General features: G+C 35.5%; 1 protein-coding gene across 1 annotated transcript in view; it reads right to left on the reverse strand.

Annotated features, from left to right (window-relative positions):
* Positions 1-12,761, reverse strand: part of SLIT2 (slit guidance ligand 2) — a 338,311-nt gene that overhangs the window by 226,985 nt on the left and 98,565 nt on the right.

Below are 12,761 nucleotides of genomic sequence, written 5' to 3' on the forward strand. Positions count from 1 at the left end.
GTCTCCAGGCAGAAGCACCTGATGGAGCTCCCTGATCCTGTGTGGACTGGGTTTCTATGCAGGAGGCCCAACTATTCTTGGGTGTCCTGGAAAACGAGGAAGCTGTCAAGAGGAAGAGCAGACAGAGTGGACAACCAAAGGACTCTAGAGATCAAGGATTAGGAAACCTTTTCTGTACAGGATCAGCGAGTAAATATTTTAGGCTTTGCAGACCATAATATTATTACTACCATAGAACTAAACGAGCTTCAGACCATGCATAAATGAATGGGTATGACTGGATTTGGTCCACAGCAGCTGGACTCTGCTTGCCAAAATTTGACACCATATAATCTATAGAGACCAAAACACACAGGCAAAGTCACCTCCACCTTCCACAGAATTCCTGAGCATTATAAGGTCACACCTTGGTGAACAAGAACTTAAGTACTAGGAAATCATATCCTAGAAGGAAAAAGAGAGCGTGCAGCTCAGAAGCATCTCTGAGCCATTATGAGGACATGGGAATTTCGCCCGCTCCCAGGGCCATCTTGGGAAGGAAAGAGAAAGGAATGCAGACTCACTGAGAGAAGAAACATTCCTGACATGAAATATGAACTTTAAATTGACTGAGGATTTAGTTAACTGCAATTGAATTCCTCTGAAAGAGACCATTATAAGCCAGAGGTGACTGAAATAGTTTACTGAGCAAAGTTGTTTTCTCTTGCCATCATCAGGAAGGGTAAGGTCTAGTTATTAATAAATAAAACAGAACAGTATTTCTATATGTCTGAGTGTGATGTGGAAATATCAACCTTTTTCCAGAGGAGAAAATATTTCATTCCTGTCATCCTACAAGTTCACGGGGGCCCCCCTAAAATTTGAGTCAGGATGAAAAACACTTCCTTGGAGCATATGATGTCAAAAGTAGAGGTTTCCTAATTCCTCGTATTTACTGCTCTCTGAGCACCTGTCAAATTTTATCAAAAGTTTTCTTGATTTTAAAACTCTATCTCCACTAGACTTCAAATCTTAATTATAGCACTTCATAAATAAACAAGTTTTTTCAGATCCCTGCAAAGATCCAGGACATAAAGTAGGTGTTCAAATTTTACACTGAATTTGATTTTTACTTGACTGGAATTTGGGTTTTTGCTGTGAAACCCCCTCATTAAGTTGTTCTAGTGGCATCTATTTTAAGTACTACAATATAGAAAGACTGTTATGGTTTAACATATGTATGTATAATTATTTTCAATTACCTTTTGTGTAAGGGCCAAAAAGTTGTGTTCAGAAATTTCTCTTTCCAGAGGGCTATTGAGAACTTTAATCTGAGTCAGTTTGTGAAATGAGGAGTCTTAGAAATTCTTTACAATTTCCCCCTCCCACTCTTTATCTTTTTCTGTTGCATCATCCTATTTCAAAAACTGCAAAATCCAACAATACCAAGCTACCATATATAAATGATTCCAGCTTACCTCAAAGTTCCCATTAAAGGTTTCTCAGCTTCAAACATCAAGTGTAGAGAAAATACAGAAAGCACAGACACCCAATCTGTCTAGTAAGACCTGCTATTGTATATTAGCATCAAGATTTCAAGAATGGAAAAGAGAGAAAGTAAGAAAGAAGGCAGTGTTATCTGTCTTCCTTTGCAAGCCAATCAATCTTCAGAAGAATGGGAAGGCCACCACTCTTCAGGAAAGGCCCACTAAAATTAGCCCCAAGACTTATTATCCTGCAAGAATGGCCTGAATGGATCCCACCTCAGGAGCCTGACCTGCCAGAATCAACCAGCTTTCTGGAGAGATCATGATAAAGTGTTGTAGTGACCAAGACACAACCCTGCTCAAATCCATACACTCCCCATTCCAAATGTTGATGGCCCAGATAGGTGCAAGGACAGGAAATCTTCCAGAAGTTTTCTTTTCTTTTTTTTTTTTTTAAATGAACTGAATTATTAAGGCATAATTGATGAAACTCAAGAGAAAATAAAGTACTATGATCTTTCACTTCAGAACTTTTCTGTATCAGTGGATAAGATATTATATGTACAAATATACATTTATTCTATTCAGAGTTACAGCTTTACACTTAGAAATGTTTTCTGAGAAACCTAAAATTACATCAAACATTTCTTTCTTTGGTTTAAAATAAATGGGGCTAAATATCTGAATTCATTTTCTTAAGATTCTTAGTTCCTTACACTGGAGCTGAACACAACATTATATAGTTTTATAAGAAGCTTTAAGGAGACAAAGGATTCCCAGAATATACTTTACTTTCAAATTCCACATCGCCTGTTAATTTTTCTACAAGCTTAAGATGCTCTTATGAAGTATGAAAACATCTCAATTATTGACTCCAAAAGAAAGGAGCATGGTCCAGTTGATGCCTTAGCATGGAGTGAGCATGTAATAGGCTTTTGCTGAAATAACAATGGCCAACATTGCCTATTTTTTTAAATATGATTTTGGACTGCATTTCCTTATTTTTTTTTAAACTTGAGTAACTTATCTACTAAAAATCAATACCAATTTAATATAAAAAATAGTATTACATGATCTAAATATGGCTCATGAACTGAAATGCTGTCCAGTTTCTGCTTCAGTCTTTAGATCAGTTCACTTCTCTCTTTTCCAATTTATCCATTTTCTCCCGCAAACACCCATGGGGTTGACACTTGCTTTGATATGAAAGATGTCACTGTGCCATTCATGCACTGAATCCTGGTGGGAAAAGATCTGATACAAAAACCTGGTATTTGCCTTCTTGGCATTTTCATGTATGGTTTCGGTGAGATTATCAGCTAGTGTCTCATCTATCTCTAGGCTACCAGAAAGGTCATAGGACCTCAGTCTCCTCCATCACACTATTACCCTCCAAGTGATGTCAGTGAATGGAAATGTGGTCAACCAAAGCTAATCATAGACCTTCCAGAAACATTAGATAAATGCACTTGGGAGAAAAGGGGACTGACGCTGGCAAAATTAGAATCACATAAGCTAAGAGCTGCAAATGTCTGTTATGTATACAATGTGTTAAGAACCTGATTCAGAATGGATCAAAACAGAGGAGAGTAGCATAAAGAAGGAGAGGGGACTAAGGAGAAGAAAAAAGGAGGAGCAGAGTGAGGAGGGAAGGAGGGAGAGAAGGTAGAGGAAAGTGAGCAGGACAGTGGGCACAGGAGTGAACACTGGGGAAGTCATTTCAGCCTCTGACTCCAGATGTGCCTGAAGTCAGCCTGTCCCTGGTCGTCCATGTCAAATGAAGAAAAGACTGATGGCACGAACTACTTCACATTTTTTTGACATTTATGACTTGGAATCCTGACTCGTAGTGTAGTCTCTGAACTCAGGTTGAGAATCAGTTACATACAGTCAATTAATTATTTTGCCCTTTATCATGAAGGTTGAAAAAAAAAAAGATTCTATAGGAAAATACAAAGAGCAACTCAATAAATCAGTCAGAACGGTGGAGAAAACCGGCTTCCTCCATACAAGACGTGCATGAGCGGCATGTGAGAGATGAGAGGAAGGGCAATCCAAGTAGAAGACAACGCAAGGGAAAGGCAGCGGCAGGCACTGCTCTGCCACCGACCCAGTCCCCACTCACAGACTCTGCTCCCTGCCCTCCTCCCAGACAGAGGCGGTCTACAGAAATATTGGTCAACAAAACATGAATGAGCCAAAGACAGTTGGAGAAAGCTCCTGAGAAAGTTGTTTTCCTGGAAGGGGAAAAAGGGTGATGGTGGTAGTGGAGACAAAACAAGGTGGTACAGCCCTTTGCTTTTGCTCCATTCCGTATTTCCCTTTTCCTTGCCTGGAACATGGATGAGAAGTTGAAAGGGCAGCAGCCATGATATGATCATGAGGGGACAGTCATGCGACAGCACTCAACAGGGTAAAGATGGTACAACCAAGAGAAAGAAAGAAAGAACTTGGGTCCCTAAAGATGTCCCTGAGCAGATACACCACCTATGAACTGCCTGCTACCTCTAGGGTTTTTTTTTCAATCATGTAAATACCAATGGTATATTTAAAAGACTCACTAAACCATATGCTGTGTTAGATGAATCATTCTAAACTGATAGGGATATTAGGAATCACAGAGCATGTATAAGAAAAAATTAGAACAGATACCCATCAGTTAAACTCTCTGAGCATGTACGGATATCTGTTCTGAATGCCTCATGCCTGTGCTGAATCTTTTGCCAAGTATTTTGAAAATGATCAGGCAGAATAACAAATAGGTTAGTTAACAGAGGGGCAGGAAGCAGTAAGAGTTGAAACTGGAAAGACACTGGGACAAGATTGTGAAGGATTTCAAATGTCACTTTAAGGGGTAGAGCTTTACTTAGGAGGGCACATATAAAATTTCTACATATGTGTAAATCAAACATGCTACACTGGTGAGTTAGTACACTGGCAATAGTGAGAACAGCTTTTCAGAAGTTCTCTTACATTATCCTGTAAATCAGGAGAATCTTCACAGGAGAGCAGTTCACACCCACTGTGACCTCCTGGTACCTCCAATTCACCTCTGAAATTATATTTTAAAAATTAAGAGTGTTTGAGTTATCAAACTGAACCTGTAAAATCATCTAGCTGTTTGCAGAAGCACTGTGCTTGCATTGGCTCGTTTACATATACGAATGTGAGAAAATTAAACTTCAAGCTTTTCTCAAAACAACCTTCTGAGAAGGAAAAGTCTTACCTGACAAAAAAAATATTAAATAGTATTACACGCAATGGAAGTTAAGTTATTAAGCATAAACATTTTATAAAAACAAATGTAAGAACAAGAAAACAAACTATTCTGAGATGGTTAAGTTATACAATTTAATTTGACATTTTTTGAGGTTTCATTATTCCTAATTATTTGCCATAATGCTAAAACAGGCAGTTCTGTTTTCTTTTTCTCCTCTCAGTAGAGAGAAGAGAACTATCTGGCTAGCTTGAAATGCAGATGTTCTATTTTTCAATTATTCGAACTATCCTGAAAATTAATGTTTCCACTTGCATATATGCAGGCCTCGAGGACGCAGGACGCTGGCTTTGTGGATGCATGAGTCTATTTGCAAACACTCCACGGGGCACAGACACCCCATCCCTGTATTTCTCTCAGTGTAAAGTCTGCTTTTCAGAATAAATCATTTGCACACAAGCTGACAGGCATAATACCCTGATGGACGAGAGCAAAGACCAACTTTCCTTTCCTTGTTCCTTTCAAGTAGAAAAATCAATTGTAGATGGCCTTTCTGATGTGATTTTTTTTGACACATATACAAGAAAATAACTTTCCCTTTTGCTGACTTAAAATAGAAACTGGGAAACATTACTTCAAAATACTTTTGCCATTTCTTAAGTACGTTTTTTCCCCCCTCCACCTTCCACAATTCTCAGCAATCCTTTTGAAGACAGAAAAATTTTGAGCTCATTAAAAGCATTGCTCTATAATGATCTGTTCTCTTATAATTCATCGTAGGAAAACAGACTTCACCTAGATCTTTGATATCAACTTTTCATTTAAATAATCTTCTTCCAGATCCCTATGGAGGTGAAGGATTTCCTTATTCATAAACTTGGTTCACAAAGCCCTTGTGTCTTCACAGGAAGTCTGTGTGCCTGTTACTAGATTTCTCCTCATTAGGGGGTGAAGGGTCTCTGGAATTCATTCTATTGACTGTAGTTTTAGTATTATTGTTGTTGTTATCAACTTATTTCAGGTTTCCAGAAAATTATGATTAGGAATACATTGCTTTGCTGTTAGAATTAACCCAAACTGAAAACCCAGTGGAAAACAGGTGGTCTTAACATTTTTTTTTTAAGCATATTACCCTGGAGAGAAGTGAAATCTAAAGACAGAAACAAAATTAAGCAAAAAAAAAAAAAAAAAAAAAAAGAAAGGATGTACATTCTCTCCAAGTTATTCATCTTGTCTGCAAATAAAATTATGGTAAGGAAGAAACACTATTAAAGTCTAAATTATCAGACTTTTCATTATTTCCATTATTATATTAATGGAAAATATGTTTGTATTATTTTGGTTTTAAAATGGCTTTCTGGCTTACTCTCACCTCCCCCACTCCCTTCCACCCCAATGTATATGTTAAAGATCATACATGTGTTGTAAATTAAGAAAATGACATAATTCACAAATATTTATTTTTCTTATTTTTATGTAATGATTGTTTAGTCTGTGTACACGAGATTGCAAATTTACCACTTAAAGACACATATTATAAATCAGACATCTGAAGTAGAATCTGGTTCTGGGATTTATTTTTATTTGGTTGCTTTTATCATCATAGTTCAAAAGGCTACACGTGCTGTCATTGTTCAGTATCGGAAGATGTACTTAACCTCTACCCCAAATCTCAAAGCGATTTATAAACATCAAAATCTCATTTACAAATGTGTTCATTTCTTTTGAAAAATGAATTCTTAAAGTGGACATTTTAAGAAGAAGAAAAATAAATAGATTTTTAAATCCTATCACAGACAAGTTTGGTTAAAATATATTAATGTGCAAAATGTAAACAAGGAAGCAAACCTTTCAGGATCAAATTTCAGGAAAAAATATGTGTTTGCATGTACTTTACATAAAAAAATCAGGACTATAAAACATAAGTATTTTTGAAGAGATATACTTCTTCCTGGTGGTTAAAAAGGCACAAACCTCAACAAAATACAAAGAATTAAAACATAGCTTTGTGACAATTTACAGATCTGCTTGGAAAATAAAACCATGAAAAACAAGCTGTTCCTATTCCAGCCCCTTCCAAATCTGCAGGATCCTTGTAGAGGCATTTATTTAGTCAGAGCCTGCCATTCTGCCATTTCTCAAGTACCTAATAGCCCCTTTGGTTTCCCTTGAGATTTTGCTCCCTATTCTCACGTGCTCTTGCCTCTGCCCTCAGCCACCCACCCACCTCAGACTGAATCCAAACCCCACCAAAAGTTTTAAGTCAGGTACATAAAACCACCTTTACCCAGATGGTTTAAATTTCCAAGTGAAATTCCTTGCCTACCTGAGGGAAGAAGCCATCCAGTGTAGCAGAGAAGGGAGGAAGGGAGAGAGCAGGTCAGGGCAGTCTAATGAGGCTACTCCCTGCAAAGTGTTTTTAATCAGGAGAACTAGTCATTTTTGTTTTTCAATGGTTCTTTCTTAATACAGAATAGCAGAATTAAACAGGAAAAGAGATGAACAGAGAAAACAAGAAAAATATCATGGGTGTGGTATTTTGAAATACACTGAGGTTGACAATCACTTAAAAAAAACTTTCTCAATGTGCTTTTTTAGAAAAAATTACTCAAGGATATCAAAAAGTATCAAACATTTCTATCTCAAAAAATAACTTCAATGTAGAATTTCTGAAAGTGTTATGCTGTAAAATTCAATATTGTACTTTAATCTTATAAAAATTCAGTAAAGGTGAAACATTAATGCACAACTAACATTTCTATAAGAACTACAGGTAACATATTAATGTGTACAATATGTAAAGTGATGTGTATAATTTTAAGAGAGGTTCTGAAATAGGCTTTGCTTTACAAAATACTCTTAAAATTAGATATTTAAAGTAAAAACAATTAATTGATTTTTCTTCCTTTTCAATAAACAAATTATTTTCCATTTTAACCAATGTTCTAACTACCATGTGTCAATTTAGATTGATTAGTTGTGGGTTCAGATCCTGTTCACCAGACTATGAAGACCTGATGATTTCAAAAATTTCACCTAGCTTGACTTGAAATTTATAATTAACAGGGGGAATAACTATGTGTATCCTACAGCAGCCCTACAGTCGGGTCTATGTCACTTCTCAAAGCAGGACACAACTGCATCTTCTCCTCTTAAAAGAGAAAATGTCTGATTCTTACAACAAGTATATTTTATAATTAATGGTTTCCCAAAAATAATGAATATAGGCTAAATTTTATTAAGCAAAATAGTGTTTTCAATTCACTCTCAGTTATTTGATTTCTTAACTTTTAAAAAACCTTTAGATTCATCTTTTTAAGAGTACAACTGTCAGCATTCACAGTGCTGGGCACATATGGGGAATCTAGTACACATACATGGTTGGTAGATTGGTTGGCTGTGGATGGGTTAGTCCATTAGCTATGTATACAAATGGGTGACAGATGAATGGACAAATCCAAGGAAGGAAGGAATGAAAGAAATAAGGGAAGGAGGAAAGGGTTCTAATAGTAAAATCTAATAAAATAAAAGTATCCAAAGTGCTCTTGTTGAAAAAGATATGAAGATCTCCAAGAAAGCTTTTGTGATCCTTAAGATGTAATTTGAAATTCATTCACCTAAGATACTCAATTAATGAAACATCTCTTCAAGATTTAAAATAGACCTATAAAACTTAGAATGCCCCTTACAGTAAATAAAATATCAAATGTTGGGCATGCTAATTATCATTTATTAATTAACTCCAATTAGAAAATATTGAGATCTTTGGTTAATACAACTTGAAAATATCGACCCATTTCTGTCTCTGAATTTGTTCTTTAAACAATTTTATAAGATAGGAATAATAGTTCATAGGATGACTTTGAGGATCAAATGAGTTTCTATGTGTAATGTGATAAAATCACTGGCAAGTGCCTGGTAAGCATTCAATAAATGGTACCAATTAGAAAAAAAAAAAAAAATCCCTTACAAATATTATTGCTTGTAAGGGCAAAGTATGCACTGCACTGTGCATAGTTCTTTGTAAATTATATTAATAAATCTAATTTAGCTATTCAAATCTGGGCTTTAATGTAATCAATTGCATGTACTTAAAAAAAGTATACAATTCTTACAACAGTTTTCCTGAATTCTTGCACTACTCTGAGGCATTGTGCTGCCTGTAAAGAACACCATAAAGGGTGATTCATAGTCATTGTTCTTAAGGATTCACAGTACAAGGAAAACCATTCACTAAGCACATTAAAATTTACAACATATTTTTCACACTGAAAATGTCACACTGAATATAAAAGGCCTAATTTACAAAATACAGAAGATATAATTATCCCTAGTTTATAAAAAGGGTCCCTGAGGTCCTAAGGGCTCAAATAACCTACCCAAGGCCACAGATTTTTCATCATTTTAAAATTTACTTTCAGTGAATGTGCATTAATAGAGAATATGTTATTGCCATTCAAGTATTCCTTTTTTTCTTTCCTTCATTCTTTCTTTCCTTTCCTTCCTTCCTTTCTACCCACCCACTCCCATTTTTTTAATTTTTTTTTTTTTTAATTTTTCAAAAATAACTTCTCAGAGGGAAGGTTTCTATTCGTTTCTATCCATGTGTTGGGATCTGAAGGATCGTCAGACTTAAAACCCAGCTGCATTTGTTCACAGCTAAGGGCAGTGGTGAAATCATATAGAAGTTCCAAGGGGAAATTCTAGCCCAACTTCAAATCTCACTCTTACTGTCAGACCCTTGTAAAACACTCTCTAATGTATGCTGTTCTCTATTCAGCTTTCTACAGAGAAGCAATGTAAACAGGGACAGATAAAAGGCATTCAATGAATATTTCTTGAACTTTTGGGAAGTGGGGAGTCAGTGCAGAGGGAAAGAGGAGTTGGGAAGTTTCCCTGTCCTTATGCATCTCTCAGTGGAGCTGGGGTATAGTGAAGACAGGGAGCAAGCCATGGCCAGAGCTGGAGGGAAACATGGATCCTTCAATCTTCATTGTCACATGTGGGCACTGCACTGTTTCTCCATGTGCTGCCTGGCAAATACTCTTTCTTCTCACCAATGACCTCATCTTCATTCTTCTCTCAATATCATCCCCCATTGAGAAGAGTCATTGATTCGCTCCCTCATTCTAGAAGGCCATCTCACTCCCACTTTGGGGTGCCTACTTCCAGTTCAAGGTCTGTTAAACATGAGGATAGCTAACTTCCAGGAAATTTCAGAACCAAATTTTCTCTATTGCCTTCACAAAAGCACACATTCTTTTAAAAAACAAACAGGTAAAATGAAAACAAAAAAATCAAGTCCCTTGTCTAGCAGCCACTGACTTTGGAAAATTTTTTAAACATTTAATAAATGACACTAATTCAAGATTTCTGAGTCTCTCTTTCCCATTTTATTCTTCTACTTGGTTGAATCTCTGAGCTTTGTTCTCCTAGAGACTAAGATCCTAACATGAATAAAATCCTAACTGATGGTACTGCCTCTAATCTCTTTTCCTTTAACACATCCTTCAGATTGCCACAAATGCAATCTTTTCAACATACAAAACTGAATTTTTTTGGTCTGCAATTATTAGGTGCAACATAGATTTTTGCATCCTTCAAGGTGGCATCCAATACTATAGCATGCCATGCAATCCTTCAAGGTGGCATCCAATACTATAGCATGCCATGCAAGCCCCAGTCTCATCAAAATACACCATTCAGAAGGGTGAGGTAGCACACGTTCATAATCCCAGAGGCTTGGGAAACTGACGCAGGAGGATCTTGAGTTCAAAGCCAGCATCAGCAATGGTGAGCTAAGCAACTCAGTTTGACTCTGTCTCTAAATGAAATACAAAATAGAGCTGGAGATGTGGCTCAGTGGTTGAGTGCTCCTGAGTTCAATCTCTGGTACCCACCCCTAAAACAAAACAAAACAAAACAAAAGCAAAAACAAAAGCAAACACAAAAACAAAAACAAAAACAAAAAACACAACTCTCAATGATATGGAGTTGCTCACCACCCATCTCTGTCTTTGCACCATCCTGAAGTTACCATCCTCTTTCTCCCTGATGGACACATCCTTGAGATCCATTCCAAGGTCACTACCTGAATGGCCTTCCATAAATCCATAATTCGTACTTTGGCTTCACAATTACCATAGTGAACAATGATGAAGTTTTCTCATTGTGATTTTGATGGGTACCAAACCAAACGATGGGCAGAGACTAAGTTCAAACCTACTTGAGATCCCTTATTGTGGTCTTCGCACAGAATGCTTCACAACAATCTAGTATTTTTTCTGGTTCCTGGTACCATTATATCTACTAATATATGTCTCTTTCTGTCAACAATTGAAAATATTTGCTCTAGTTTTATAGAAATATTGTGCTCTTGGTTTTTGTTGTTGTTGTTTGTTTGTTTGTTGCATAGTGAGTATATTCTTTAGTGAGATATTGGTTTGAATAATCCAAACCCCTGGCATTTTAGATTTGTCCATCTATAAGGTAATTACTTAATCCATAATTAGGTCAAAATCAGCATTATAAGCTTACTTTGATATTCTATCTGCCTTACCAGTTTAAATTCACAAGAAATTTGGATGACTATGATGTCAGTGAGACCCCCATATTTCTGTTTATAACAGTGATTTTTAGCCCACTGATAATCATTTTGCATTAAAAATACAGTAGATACATGCTTAAATGTGTAATAATATGCTTCTGCTTTAAAATATCTTATAAATTTATAATATTTGAGATACAACTTAACAAAAAAATTCATGAGCAATGGAATAGATCCAGTGGTCTGTCCTAAAGCACATATAGGTTTTTATGTCCCAATCACAGGTCATGCAACCATTTCAAACTAAAAATTAGCATTGAATAATCTATAAGTACATATTTTTAGCAATTAAAATACATGCATCAATTGAACTAATTCTTTATATAATAAATGAGTTAGGAAAATATTGAAATAAAATTACACATGATTTTGTAGATAAGTTCCAGTATCTAATGATCAGTTTAATCTATACAATCTATCAACCAAAGACTGGAATAGAGTGTGTTCTTGACAATATTAATAATGTTCAATTTAAATTTCTGACACAATTTGGAAGAGTATTTAGTGGAAAAAAACTATTATAACACCAAAATGGAACTAATTTTAAGAAGACAAACCATTTTCTGATGATAGTGTGCCTTTCAAACATTGAAGAACACATTTCTTTTCATATCCTATATCACAAAGCAATAATTTCAAAATACAACAAAAGGAAATGACTTTAAACTCTTAAAGTCAGTAATGTTATATAGGTATTATTTAGTGATATATAATTAACTTGTGCACAATGATATAATATTTCCATCTTATAATTCAGTATTAGGAATTTGGGCTAAGAGTAGAAACAGCGAATCTAAAATATTCCAACTCCTAATTCACTGCTAAAGTGACTAAATTACACCTTAAAAGAGAAAATAACTCAATAGCCAAGCCAAGTACAATTATTTTAATCAGTATTATTAAACATCACACCAATTTATATATATGTGTGTGTGTGTGTTCATATATATGAAGCATGCCAAGGCTAACCCAAATTTCACCTTGTAATAAAGAGAACAACTATTATATTCTGTTACCTAATAATAGTACTTATTTTAAATTTGATAAAAGCACTAACTTTTTAAAAAGTTTTAAATCAAGGTATCTGACTTTCAGCCTTTTCCAATTTAAAGAAGTAAGGAGAATATGATAACCATTGATGGGAAGATCACCGAACATCCAGGCTGAATGATTGTGGTAGATGTTAATTTCTAAAAAAAAAAAAAAAAACTCCAAATAAGATTACTCATTAAACATGCTGATCCAACTAAATTTTATAACAGGTTCACTTGGGAAGAAAAAAAATTGCTGTAAATCAATACAACCAAAAGTTTTTTTGAAATTTTTTGTGTTGGTTTGTTTTACACGTGCATGTTCCATAAAACGGGAGCCTGTTTTTCTATTTTCCACATTTACAAGATCATTAGTTAACTAAGGAGATTTCAGAAAGAATCACCAGTGGCTGAATTCCCTGAGTCTTTAAGCATTGAAC

The sequence above is a fragment of the Sciurus vulgaris genome (genome assembly GCF_902686455.1).
Source record: "Sciurus vulgaris genome assembly, chromosome: 9".
NCBI classification, from domain to species: domain Eukaryota; kingdom Metazoa; phylum Chordata; class Mammalia; order Rodentia; family Sciuridae; genus Sciurus; species Sciurus vulgaris.